Genomic DNA, 15,378 nt, shown 5'->3' on the forward strand with positions numbered 1-15,378 from the left:
CAGCTTGCCACACCATTAGGAATCTACAAAATAATAATCTCACTCATATATTGTGTGTCAAATTCAATACTCTTCCTCATGTGAAAACACTTTACTTCACATATGCTCAGAGATATGAAGCTCTATGGGGACTAACCCCCTCACGGAGCTTACCCTCCAATCATTGCGTATGACTGTGGGCTCCTTTTACAAAGGTACGCTAGCGGTTTTAGTGTGTGCTACACCCTAACGCAGCGGTAGGGAACTCCGGTCCTCGAGAGCCGTATTCCAGTCGGGTTTTCAGGATTTCCCCAATGAATATGCATTGAAAGCAGTGCATGCAAATAGATCTCATGCATATTCATTGGGGAAATCCTGAAAACCCGACTGGAATTCGGCTCTCGAGGACTGGAGTTCCCTACCCCTGCTTAACGCCTCCATAGAGCTGGCGTTAGTATTTTCCGTGTAGCGTGGGGTTAGCGCGTGGGGCATTGTAGCATGCGCTAAAAATGCTAGCGCACCTTAGTAAAAGGAGCCCTATGGCTTTTTTTAGTGAGATTTATGAGTGAGATTATTATTTTTGTTGATTGGTATTCTTTCTTTCTCATTGTTTTGAATTATATACCCTGGTTATTGTTTAAGCTGATGAGGGCTCCGTTAGGAATGGCTAGATTTTGTGAAGCTGTCACAGAGCCTGGTATGGACGTCACTGTCACATCTTGGGGTGGGGGAGGGGGGATAGAAGTGGACAGTGACCTCAGGGGGATTAAGGAGGATCATACCTCAATCCCTCTAGTGCAGTGTTCTTTAACCTTTTGGCACCTATGGACTGGCGGAAATAAAATAATTATTTTGTGGACCAGCACTGGCCTGCGGACACTGGGCTAAGTCATGCCCATTTCCACCCAATCTCCGCCCCATACCCCGCCCACATAATAGTACTAACTGTAACACAATTTTTCCATTAATTTTTCATATATACACACATACAATATAATCGTATTAACAACACATAATGGTTAACCACAAAATTAAAATACACAAAGCACACTATGCTTTTCAACATTCATTCCTATCAGAAAACAGATAACCCCATGCAAATGCAGGACCAAAAACTAAAAGTACTAATATTTACAAACAAACCCTAAAATGCAAGACTCTGCAACAAATGCATTTCTTCCAGAACAGACAGCAGATGTAAATCAATCACTAAATAAAAAAATAAAAGCATTGCACCTACCGTTGTCTCTCTCCCTCCATGCTGTGCCTTGCCTTCTAGCCGGTCTATGGTGCGATCAACGCGGTGTCATTGGGCCGGCTCCCTGAGTGCTGCGGTGCACAAAGCTGTGGGCAGCGGCTCCTTGCGCACATCCCGAACTTCAGCTGGATGCCTTCTCTCTGACGTTGTGACGTCAGAGAGAAGGCTTCCGGTTCAGGCAGAGGACGCATGTAGGAGCCTTTTCCCATGGCTTTCGGCACTGCAGCACTCAGTGAGCTGGCCTGAAGACGCCGCATTGATCGCACCGTGGACCGGTGGCTGAAGAACACTGTCTTGGGCCTGATGGAGGTGCCGGCCCTGTGGACCGGCAGAAAATTTCCACGGACTGGCGGTTGAAGAACACTGCTCTAGTGGACAGCTGGTCAGTTAGGTCACCCATTTGTGACTTAGGGGGGAATTCCTGAAAGGGTGTTAAGCTTAAAGCCTTTTCATGAATTCACCCCTTGGTTGTGATTGAAACAGGTAAAGATTTTTTGCTCTTGAAGGTTTAAAAAAAAAATCTTATTTCATTATCCAGGGGAAAATGTCTGAACTGTGGGCCTTCCAAAATCGTGCCCCAACCCCCCCCCCCCCACATGCCCCCCTTGCAATTTAGACAAACTGTGAGAAAACCATCTCAAATCTGAAATTCGAAAATTGCAACTTGGACGTTTTCTAGCGAAAAGCATCCATCTAGTTCATTATGCCACTTTTCAGATGTTTTTATCTTTTGGAAATGAGTACCATGGGCACTCGTGAGGGTGGTAGAGCCCTATGAGGGAACGAGATGGGCACTAACTCATCAGCATTAAAGTTTAATCATTGCCCGTCTTAAGACAAATCACAACTGATGCGAGAGCAGAACTGGAAAATCAAGACTCAGGAGAAAGAGGATCAACAGCGGTGCCATTCTTTTCTGCTTGAGGCAGAGGTTTGGGGCTGCTGACCCTTCATCGTTCTTTTCTCTGCAGGTGGATGTGCAGTGCTATTTCTTTATATTACTATTCATGTTTATTTTAAACAGTGCACCACTTTAATCAAGTATTTTGAGAAACGGCCAACAACAAATTTAAAGTAAATGAATAAATATTGATGGTCTTAGGCCAAGACTGAAATTAGGCAATCTTAATACAAAATTATATCCCCCTTTTATCAAGCTGTGCTAGAGGTTTTTAGTGCAGGCCGGCATAGTAAATACGCTAATGCTCACAGAATTCCTATGAGCATCTGAGCGGTTAACTAGAGAATGACATGGGGACAAATTTCCCTGTCCCCTCAGGAACTCATTTTCCTATCCTGTCCTTGTGAGTTCTTTTCCTGTCCCTGCCCCATTCCTGCAAGCTCTGTCCTCATCTGCACAAGCCTAAAACCCTTTAAAATCATAAGTAGCAACATTCTAGAGCTCAGATTGTGATGTCATAATGCCTCATTCCACCAATGCCTAAGCTCTGTCCTCATCTGCACAAGCCTAAAACCCTTTAAAATCATAAGTAGCAACATTCTAGAGCTCAGATTGTGATGTCATAATGCCTCATTCCACCAATGCCTAAGCTCTGTCCTCATCTGCACAAGCCTAAAACCCTTTAAAATCATAAGTAGCAACATTCTAGAGCTCAGATTGTGATGTCATAATGCCTCATTCCACCAATGCCTAAGCTCTGTCCTCATCTGCACAAGCCTCAAACACTTTAAAATCATAAGTAGCAACATTCTAGAGCTCAGATTTTGATGTCATAATGCCTCTTTCCACCAATGCCTAAGCTCTGTCCTCATCTGCACAAGCCTCAAACCCTTTAAAATCAGAAGTAGCAACATTCTAGAGCTCAGATTTTGATATCATAATGCCTCATTCCACCAATGCCTAAGCTCTGTCCTCATCTGCACAAGCCTCAAACACTTTAAAATCATAAGTAGCAACATTCTAGAGCTCAGATTTTGATGTCATAATGCCTCTTTCCACCAATGCCTAAGCTCTGTCCTCATCTGCACAAGCCTCAAACCCTTTAAAATCAGAAGTAGCAACATTCTAGAGCTCAGATTGTGATGTCATAATGCCTCATTCCACCAATGCCTAAGCTCTGTCCTCATCTGCACAAGCCTAAAACCCTTTAAAATCATAAGTAGCAACATTCTAGAGCTCAGATTGTGATGTCATAATGCCTCATTCCACCAATGCCTAAGCTCTGTCCTCATCTGCACAAGCCTAAAACCCTTTAAAATCATAAGTAGCAACATTCTAGAGCTCAGATTGTGATGTCATAATGCCTCATTCCACCAATGCCTAAGCTCTGTCCTCATCTGCACAAGCCTCAAACACTTTAAAATCATAAGTAGCAACATTCTAGAGCTCAGATTGTGATGTCATAATGCCTCTTTCCACCAATGCCTAAGCTCTGTCCTCATCTGCACAAGCCTCAAACCCTTTAAAATCAGAAGTAGCAACATTCTAGAGCTCAGATTTTGATGTCATAATGCCTCATTCCACCAATGCCTAAGCTCTGTCCTCATCTGCACAAGCCTCAAACACTTTAAAATCATAAGTAGCAACATTCTAGAGCTCAGATTTTGATGTCATAATGCCTCTTTCCACCAATGCCTAAGCTCTGTCCTCATCTGCACAAGCCTCAAACCCTTTAAAATCATAAGTAGCAACATTCTAGAGCTCAGATTGTGATGTCATAATGCCTCATTCCACCAATGCCTAAGCTCCGTCCTCATCTGCACAAGCCTCAAACCCTTTAAAATCATAAGTGTTTGAGGCTTGTGCGGTTAAGGCAAAGCTTAGAGGAATGGGACAGGGACAGGGGCAGCAACACAACTCATGGGGACGGGATGGGGACAAATTTGTCCCCGTGTCATTCTCTAGTTACCAGTCCCATTAAAAACCTCTAGCACAGCCTGATAAAAAAGTGTGTTTGTGTATGGGTGTGTGTGTGTGTGGGGGTGGGGGGTAATATCTATAAGGCTTCTGTTCTTAGGTGTTCATTTTCAGGCTAATTAGTTGCTCTTTTGTAATACAAAAAAATTGTGTTTATCTGTATTTTCATACCTCAGGGACTATTGCATGGCATTTTAAGCATATATACCATGAATATGCATAAGATAAATTTGCATGCACTGCAAATCTATCTCATGCATATTTATACGAGTATCCTGAAAACCTGACTGGGCGTTTTACGAGGACTGCGGAAAACGCAATTGTGTCCAATATGACAGACCTGTTTGACAACTCTCATGCTGACTAATCCTGATCATATATTATATTTTATTTATTTATTTTTAAACTTTCTAGACCGTTTCTATCCAAAACGGTTTACAAAGAGTTACATGCATAAAATATTGTAAAAAAACTAAAACAAAACTCAGAACAAGATAGGAACAAAAACCAGACAGATTCAATCTTTACATAAGGTCAATTGCTCAGAGAAATGCATCTACAAATAGTTGAGTTTTTAACATTTTCCTAAATGAATTCCTGTCTCTACATTTTCGAATTTGATCAACAAAGCTATTCCACAACTTAACTCCTGCACATGTGAAAGTCATGGCATTCGTTTCCACATATTTAGGATCATGTGTAAAAAGGCCACATGCATGTGTCACCAGCAAAGAACACGCCACCAGCAGTTTGATAAAGGATTAAATTTTTTTTAAAGTTACATTTTCTTTGCATGCTTTTTCACTTGAGCCTGTGACATCTCAGATATGGCTTGGTAATTTAACCTGTAACCCGTCCTGAGGACAGAATACAAAACAAATCAAATAAATAAAATGCTGAAACATCCATTCCCTGTCCATATCATGAATCCTTCTGAAAAAAACCAAAACAATAATGTGTGATTAGTTCATATGCAGTACTCCCCCGAAATTCACGGGGGTTCCATTCCAGGAACACCCGTGAATTAAAAAAAAACAACAACCACAAATGTAATTTTGAGTCTGTAAAAAGGCAGGAGAGGGCAGCTGGGGTGACGGTGGGTACAGTAAATCATACCCAGTATGCTCCGGGGGGGCGGCGGGGGGGGGGGAGAGGACGAGGAATCGGCTGTGCAGAAGGCTGATTGGCTGACCGGGGAGGGGGGGAGAGAAGGAGGAATTGGCTGTGCAGAAGGTTGATTGGCTGACCGGGAGGGGGGAGAGGATGAGGAGGAATCGGCTGTGCAGAAGGCTGATTGGCTGACCAGGGGGGAGAGGAGGAGGAATCGGCTGTGCAGAAGGCTGATTGGCTGACTGGGGGGAGAGAGGAGGAGGAATCGGCTGTGCAGAAGGCTGATTGGCTGACCGGGGGAGAGAGGAGGAGGAATCGGCTGGGCAGAAGGCTGATTTGCAGACTCATTCCCTGTATTTTGTGACTGAAAGAGGCAATCAGAAAATACCGCGGATAACTGAGTCCGTGAATCGCGAATTCGTGGGGGAACACTGTACACCAGAAAACTGAGACAAGTGTATATTAGAAACAATTACAAAAGATATCCTTAATTATGGGAATTGAACCTCAAACACCCAAACACCTGTAATACACGGGTTATTGCATCATGGGAAATGGAGTCAAGTATGCCTTCATAAATTGGCAGAGAGCGCATTGGAAACATCGCATGCAAACATCAATCCTTGAAAACAAAGGGCTCCTTTTACTAAGCTGCGGTAGCGTTTTTAGCACGCGCTGAAGATTAGTGCGTGCTAACCCCCACGCTACGCGGAAAAAACTAACGCCAGCTCTATGGAGGCGATAGCGTGTAGCACGTGCAGTATTGTAGCGTGCGCTAAAACCGCTGGCGCAGCTTAGTAAAAGGAGCCCAAAAGTGAAGATTGTGCAGTTCTGATCAGTGAGATTGGATTGAAACAGAAATAAATCGAGTGGATTTCAACATAATAATGCAATTAATAATAAAAGAGTCAGGCTACTTTTTCGGGGGTCAATTGGAGAATGGTTAGAAGTGACGTGTTGCTTGATAATTGGTGACTATGACGACGCCTGTTTGAAATAAAGCCGCCGCCATTTTAACCGGATGCATTAGCGTCGGGGAAGCCAACACTGATTGAAACAGGCTATTATGCTGCAGTGTTATGTGCGGTAAGTTTGTTTATAGGGTATTTAAAGCTAGAATAGTTTACATTTAAAAAAAAAAAAATATGAGGATAAATAAATGTAAAACGCTGGTTTTAACTAAAACGTTACTTTGGTTCATAGACAACAGCGCGAAAGACAAAGGCGCGCGCCAACAACTGAGCGCAAGACGGAGGCGCGTGCCAAAGAAAATTACAGTTTTTAGGGGCTCCGACGGGGGGTTTTGTTGGGGAACCCCCCCACTTTACTTAATAGACATCGCGCCGGCGTTATGGTGGGTTTGGGGGGTTGTAACCCTCCACATTTTACTGTAAACTGAACTTTTTCCCTAAAAACAGGGAAAAAGTGAAGTTTTCAGTAAAATGTGGGGGGTTACAACCCCCCAAACCCCCCACAACGCCCCCACAACGCAGCGCGATGTCTATTAAGTAAAGTGGGGGGGTTCCCCCCCACGCCTCCCCGTCGGAGCCCTAAAAACAGTAATTTTGAGCAGCGCGCGCCTCCACACTGTGCTCAATTGTCTGGGCGCGCCTTTGTCCTGGCGCGCTTTTGACCTGACACCCGTTACTTTTGATATTCATGAAAAGGTGATGCATTCGTGAAGGCTTAAAAACTTTAACCCCAGACGAAGCTTTAAAAGGCGAAACGACTAGAGCTCCCGTCGGGTGAAAGCTAAGTACTGGCTTCAGTTGATCACAGTTCAATGTTTTGAATGTTATAGCACAATTGTAGTGGGAATACCATGAACCAGTGATGACATCCATTACCCCAATAAAAACACCAGTGCATTACGAGTGTTTGGGTGTTGGTGAGGTAACTGCTCAGATGCTCATAGGAATTCTATAAGCATCGGCGTATTTTCCGTGTCGGCCCGCACTAAAAACCTCTAGCGCAGCTTGATCAAAGGGGGATATAATTATGTACTGAGGTTGCCTATAGGATGTACCTCTCACTGCAAGAGGCACATCCTGTAAGCAGTCAACTGGCGCCGGCGACTCTCATTCTCGGGTGTCTCGCAGCACACCTATAATCCTAGTGAGCTGCGGCACACAGTTTGCGATATACTGAAATAGAACCAAAAGGTAATGATGTTTTCCTGGCTTAATAGACTGTAAACAATTCCCATAATTAAGGATATCTTTTGTAAGTTTCTAATATTCTATTTATTCATTAATTTATTTAAAATGATTTATAACCCGCCTATCTATAAATACAAAATAAGCACATAAGAAATAACAAAATACAGATACAAAATAGTTCAAGAATATCATAAAAACCTCATAAAACATCGAAGCATCATTTCACAATCACAAGCAATATATCTTCAAAAACAGTTCAATAACACCAAAGGCAGCTTAATGTTACAACAGGCCTAAAAAAAAACAAAATCTCATACACCTTCACAGCTGGCACCAAACGCACGTTCAAATAACACAGTTTTTACTTCTAATTAGAGAATGACACGGTGGTTGTTACCCGTGGCTAGCCGCGAGTAGTCATGGGTAACCCGCCAAAACAGGGAGAGAAAAATTAGTGGTCGCTGTAGGGACGGAGACAAGGCCATTCACCGCCCCGCGGAGCGGTGAATGGTCTTATCTCTGCAGTGAAGCCAGCACGGATCGCGCAGTCCAGCATTCCCACCCGATCACCGCATCCCATGTCCTGCCATCTCCCTCCCTCCACCTCACCTTAGGTGCCTGCTGAATCCAACTTTAATTCTTCTCCCAGCCAGCACGCTTTCAATAAGCCGCGCATGCGCGGCTGCTTGAATTGTTGAATCTTCTCCTCTGACGCAACTGGAAGCAGGAAGTTGGGTCAGAGGAGAAGATTCAACGGCTCAAGCAACCGCGCGCGTGGCCTATTGAAAGCGTGCGGCTGGGAGAAGAATTAAAGTCAGACTCGACAGGCACCTAAGGTGAGGTGGAGGGAGGGAGGATGCGGCGATCGGGCAGGAGGGGGCTTCTTGACCGCGCAATCCGTGATCGTGCATGTTCCTTCATATTAGGAAGGAGGGAGTGGACAGTAGGGGCGGGGACAGTGGTCACGGTGACAGGGATGGTGGTCGCAGGAACGGGGCAGTGACAGGGACAAATTTTTTTCCCCGTGTCATTCTCTACGTCTTATTCTAAATTGACAAAGCATGGTCAATTGACGCACTTGACTCATAGCTCCTTTTACTAAGGTGCGCTAACCGATTTAGCGTGCATTAATCAATTTAGCACGCCATTAGCGTCCACTAAATGCTAATGCATCCATAGACTATAATGGATGCGTTAGCGTTTAGCGCGCACTGTTTGCACGCCTTAGTAAAAGAGGGAGTCCGTTTTTTGGCGTCTGTTATATAGAGTTGAGCAAGATGTGTCCCTTAGTTCATATAAACAGGCAAATTACCTCAAAAACGCTTTAATGCGATTTGCAATAATCCTTTCTTGGCACTTTAACCGTGTGTTAGGGTTTAATGTGCTTTATTAAAAGGGTCTTTTATTTTGCCTGGGGAGGTGTTTAATCAATGTTTATCGGTTGAAACCCAAAATCAGACAACGCAATTACTTGCCATCATGGCTCTTTGTGAGGGGTTTATTTTCCCTTATCAGAGGTGATGATTGCTTAATTTAAACTTATTTAGAGCATCAGTAGTGTCTTATATGTGTGATTTTTTTTTTTCTTAACTACGGGCTGAGAATCACCTCCATCAGTTCACTCTGAGTGTTACCCATCCCAGCATCTGACCTGATTCAGTTACCATCATAGAAACGTGAAGAGGGTCACTGCATTTGTGAAGAGACAAAAATAAACATACTGCTTATGTATCTCAATATCCGATTGTCAGACCACAAAATAGTTCTCAGATTCTCAGATAAAAGTTGTTCCTCCTGGAAGGTTAAAGGGAGGGATACAGCTTTCAGCTCTGTGCCTTGTGGCTGCCATTCAAACTGGGGCGTGAAATCATCTCAGGAATGCAAAACCCCATAAGCATTAACCGGCTGTTTGGAAACTCAGGTGGGAGTTCAAAGCTTGCATTTCTCCAGTGTAGCCATGTTGCAAATCTCCTCCGCCTTCCCTGCTAGCATGTTTGGAGATGTTTCTTCTTGTTTCGCATCTTCTTGGCAGTAGCTAGAGTCTTGCCCACCTGATGGGGAAACTGCAAAAGTTTTATGCCAAATACTTTCCACCCACAGCCTCCTATGAAACATGAAACCAATGTCAACACGAGTCCTCGATAAGATGCCGAGTCTTGGATGAGCAAAGTAAGTCACCGCCTTTTAAAAAAAAAATACCCTGAATAACAATTTTTATGAATTAAAATTGAAGTTGAACAAATTCCCTCATTGGACTTTCTGTAGAACATCAGAATAGCAAAAATAGGAATTTAGAACTCAAAGTTCTACACATAACAAATCAAAAGGCATTCCATTGAAAAGATTTATAGAATTTGTCTTTTGGCACATTGGTTTTATATGCAAACAACTAAAAAAACAAAAAAAAATATATTGGGACAGTGTGAGGCAGTGGTTGAAGCTACAATCTCAGCAGCCTGAGGTTGTGGGTTCAAAACCACACTGCTCCCTGTGGCCCTGGGCATCACTTAACCCTCCCCCCCCCCCCCCCCACACACACACAATTGATAGATTATGAGCCCATCAGGACAGATAGGAAATAATGCTTGAGTACCTGAATAAATTCATGTAAACTGTTCTGAGCTCCCCCTGGGAGAACGGTATAGAAAACTGAATAAACATGATGTGGAACCAAGAAACTTAGAAGTTATTCTGCACTTTTTGTGACATTTCTCGTTTCAATGAGACAGATGTATCTCGTAAATGGGGAAACCAAGCCACTGTGACATCACCAATGACGTTGGCTCTTTAGGCATTGGTGGAGTGAGGCATTATGACATCACGTAACGAGGGGCCACTGAAAGTTCTCAGCCCAAGCAAGAAGAGACTGGGGAGAGTGTGGCGCAGTGGTTAAAGCTACAGCCTCAGCACCTGAGGTTGTGGGTTCAAACCCACACTGCTCCCTGTGACCCTGGGCATCACCTAATCCCCCCACTGCCCCAGATACATTAGCTAGATTGTGAGCCAGGACAGACAGAGAAAAATGCTTGAGTACCTGAATAAATTCATGTAAACCATTCTGGGCTCCCCTGGGAGAACAGTATAGAGAATTGAATATATAAATAAATATAAAACTAAGACTGTGAAAAATACATATATCTAAGGAAATAATCTGCTATTTTCTGTTTGGTGCACTTGCTAATATTTGCTGGAAAAACCAATTAATCATGCTACATTGCTATGTCCTGTTTCATAGACTGGTATTTGACCTGCAGAGGAATGTGGTCTTTAGGGCCGAAGCACCATTCTACAAAAACTAAGGCATGAAAAAAATAAAACATTTCTGGGAGGTCAGAGCTAAATATCCTGAATCAGTCTTAATATTTCTTGTGTAGCAGGAGAAAAGTTTCACAAGTCATACATCTTCTTTTATATTTCTTAGGAATTTGGCAGAGTTTAGACACAATAAATAACAGGGATTCGCATTTCTTTGAAGCTTCTAAACACACCAATTGGGTGCTGGTCCCAAATGACCCCCAAATTCAATTGTTTACAGTCTATTAAGCCAGGAAAACATCATTACCTATTGGTTCTATTCCAGTATATCGCAAACTGTGTGCCACAACCGCGCGCGTCGTAACAATTTTCGGATCCTAGGCCTACCTGAATCGTGGGAAGGCCGCGACCTGATTAAATTTTTGGAATCCACTGTGCCGAAATTGCACTGGACCTTGAATTTAGTCAAGCATTCAAAATTGAACGTGCACACAGGATTCCTACTCACCAAGCTTCTAATCACAACAGGTATCCTAGACCGGTGATTGTGCGATTGCTCCGGTACCCTCAGGTACTCGACATCATGCAGAGAGCGCGACTGAAGGCTCCAATAAAGCTAGAAGGCCACACGCTGCTATTTGTGCCAGACCTCTGCAAGCAAACGGCGAAAGTGCGCAAACAACTGCTGGAATATCGTCCGAAGCTCAAATAGCTTGGTGCCAGATTTGGAATGTTTTACCTGGCGAAATTAAGGGTAACCTATAACAACTGCACCAAAGACTTCACATCTCCTCATGAACTAGCAGATTACATTGAAAATCTCTCTCCAAGCAGAATTGACAACACCTGATAAGTATATGCTTGAGGCTCTGTTGTTTAGACCCTGCTTCTTTTTTTGTTGCAGTTCCTTATATTGTTATGTATGCTGATAATCAGTACCCTTCCATGCGCTGTGAGTAGTTGACTCTACCCTCTTTTTGGGCTCACTGATCCTTGGTCAACTCCTTTCACTGTATTATAGTTTTCTGTTTTTCTTTCACTATGTCTGCACGCTGACAGTCATTTTTCAACTGTATGACTTTTATTCTAATGCAAGTACTGATGTTGATCTGTACAATATTTTTTTTTATACGTAAGAGATCATATCTTACAATTAAGGCACATTCATCTGACTCCTTAGATAGGTGGTCACAGGTTCTGCTGGAAGTTGCGGACCATAATGTAATGCTGCTGAATGTGTATGGTCCTAACTTAGATGATGCTCAATTTTTCATGGACCTGGCAGACAATATTAGTAAGTTTCCGAATTACCATCACATCATTGGTGGTGACTTTAATGTCATACAAGACCCTCTTAAAGACAGAAAATCAAACACTCTTTACAAAAAATCTAAGAATTGGCACTTACTCCAGGATATTATTTCTCAATTTCACCTTATTGATCCATGGCATATTAACCATGCAGATAATTTTGAATACACCTTTTAGTCATGTCCTCATAACTCCTACTCCCGTATAGACTATTTTTTGATCAGTCAATCTCTTGTCAAACATATCACCAGGTCTGAAATACAAGCAATTACTGTGTCTGATCATGCTTTAATAATCCTGGATCTCTCAGCTCTTGGTACTCCCCCTGTAAGATCACAATGGAGGTTTAACAACTCACTCCTACAAGATGACGAGTTTAAAAAGCACATCTCCATAGCAATTGATGAATACTTTTTATTTAATTCTCCAACATCTATCCGCTGGCCCATTGTTTGGGATGCCTTTAAAGCATTTATTCGGGGTTCGATTATTTCCTATGTAGCTTTCAAGAAGAAATCTGCTACGACCAGCTTGAATCAAATGGAAACTGAGATTAAACTCTTAGAACAACAGCACTGTGCTGATCCCTCTGATTTGCATGCTCTACATAGGCTGCGTGACCTCCGTTACACCTATAATTGAACCCTCAGCACTACTTCCGCTACCCAAATTTTCTCTCAACAAGCTCAATATTTCACTGAATCTAACAAATGTGGTCATAACCTGACCAGATATTTGAAAGGGAAAATTGATAAAACCACAATCCCTGCCATTCACTCGGAGCATGGTGTACTTCTCACGGACCCGATGCTGATCCTTGAGCGATTCCGAATGTTTTACCAGCAGTTATATTCTGCGGAGCCCACCTCTAGTGAGAATATAATTGATTTTCTGTCTCCGATTCATCACCAAACTGTACCTGTAAAAGCTCACGAACTCCTATGCGCCCCTCTGACACTGTCTGAGATCGACTCTGCTATGGACGCTATGGCCAAATCCAAAACTCCTGGGCCAGATGGCCTTTCTATAGAATTCTACCAGTGCTGCCGTGACCAATTGAGTTCTCGTCTACTCTCATTCTTTGAATATCTGATCTCATCAGGGGATGTTTCTGGAACCTTTACTGAAGCTAACATCATCGTTCTTCCTAAACCGGGCAAAGACCCTCTACACATACAAAATTACAGGCCATTGTCTCTTATTAATACCGACGCCAAACTTTTTGCAAAACTCATAGCTTCTCGCTTACAACCTGTGCTTCAACATATCATCATGCCAGCTCAAACCGGCTTTATGCCTGGTAGGAAATCAAGTGATAACACTCGTATCTTTACAAATATTATTGCTCAGGCTGCTACACTGGACGTCCCATTGGTGGCCATGGGGCTTGATGCGGAGAAAGCATTCGACAGAATTGAGTGGTCCTTCCTGTTCGCTGTCCTTGAATGGTTTGGCTTCCCTAGTTATTTCTTTTTTAATTCTTTATTTTATAGTATTGACATAATATTAGTCAAAACAAGAAAATAATACAACTCAGTACATACATTAAAATGAGACAATAGGTAATAATAAAAATATACAATTGACTTCCCTAGTTATTTCATTGACATGGTCAGGGTATTATATACATCACCTACCACCAAAATCTCTATAAATGGGACTTCATCTGCTTGCTTTCACCCAACTCGAGGCACCCGACAGGAATGCCCGCTATCTCCATTGCTTTTCAACTTGGCCTTGGAACCACTGTTACTGGCCTTTTCTCAAGACTACAACATTAAAGGTATTCAGTATGGGGACATAGAGGTCAAAGTTTCTGCTTATGCAGATGATGTGCTACTCTATGCAACTTTAGAGTCTATCAAACATATTCTACAAACCATTTCTGAATATTCCATGGTATCAGGATACAAGCTTAACAAATCCAAAACAGAGATCTTGTCTTTGAATTCTCCAGATCTATGCAAATCTATCCGGAGTCTTGGGCTGCAATGGACGAGCAGGAAGCTGAAATATCTTGGTGTTTTCTTTGGACCTTGCCTTGAGGATCTGATAGACTATAACACAGAATACATCTTTAGCACCATCAATTCTTTGACCTCCAGATGGTCTCCACTGCGCCTGTCTTGGTGGGGACGTCTTGCTACCATAAAGATGATGATAATGCCTTCCATCAACTACGTCCTAAGCATGTTGCCATTGTATCTACACAGATCTTCCTATAAGAAAATTGAAGCTCTTCTTGTGCGTTATTTATGGAACAATTCTACTCCTCGTATCAGTTTGCAGAAATTGAAGAGAGACAAATCTGAGGGGGGTGTACATTTCCCCAGTTTCTATGAATATCACACCTCATTCATTTTGAGACAAGGCTCTCTATGGCTCGACAACCGTAATACTGCTTCAACGCCCTTGTGGGTACCAATAGAAGAACATCTTGTACAGCCTGCGGACCTACAATCTTATTCTTTTGCCGATGCAATCTCTCTTGGCTCTATACCCAACCATTTACTTTCAACCAAACAAGCCTTCAGGGAACTGAACTCTGTGCTACCTAATGATTGGAACTCCACTCTTTCTGTCTCCATTTGGAACAACCCCAAAATCCTTATTCAAAAAAAACCCATCTGCTGGAGTATTTGGAAGTCTGCAGGTATCAAAATACTTGGTCATCTATATGAAAATGGGGCTTGGATTACTTTCGACGCTCTATGTCTCTGTTACGCTTTACCCCGCTCACATTACTTCCATTGGATTGAACTCTGTCATGCTATCAAAGCAGGGTATGATATATCCTCTCTTACATCTGATACTCCTTCTATTTTATCACTGAGTTTGTTCGTTCAGAATAAACAGAAGGGCCAGTCAGCAATATGGTACAAAACCTTACTATTGTACAGAAATGTTCCTGCTTTGGGGGTTCAGGAAGTCTGGGCAACTGATACAGGAATGTCCATTGACTTGGATAAATGGAAAAAAGTATGGCAAGAATCCCTCTCAGTACTACACTCTGCTGCCATAACTCAGACTATGTTCTATCTACTGCACCGTGCATACTGGACCCCGTATAAATTATCTAAGTTGCCTAATCATGGGGATAACACCTGTTGGTCCTTCCATAATGATATAGGCACTCTTGACCATCTAATTTTTCATTGTGCAGTGGTCAAAACCTTTTGGTATTCTGTGTGAGGCACTATATCCACAATTTTTGATATTCAGGAACCTCTTTCTTTAGCTATTTTAATATATGGCAATCTGGGTTTAAAGTCTCCAATTGATAATATGTCAGCCAAACTATTACGCTGTTTATTGGTCATTACTCTCAAACTTATTATATCTAATTGGAAAAATGCTGATAATCTGTCTTATAATTTGTGGTGGCATGAAGTATGTTTAATAATGAGATATGAGAGATGTTATGCGGA

This window comes from Geotrypetes seraphini, chromosome 2 (genome assembly GCF_902459505.1).
Source record: "Geotrypetes seraphini chromosome 2, aGeoSer1.1, whole genome shotgun sequence".
In the NCBI taxonomy this organism is placed as follows: domain Eukaryota; kingdom Metazoa; phylum Chordata; class Amphibia; order Gymnophiona; family Dermophiidae; genus Geotrypetes; species Geotrypetes seraphini.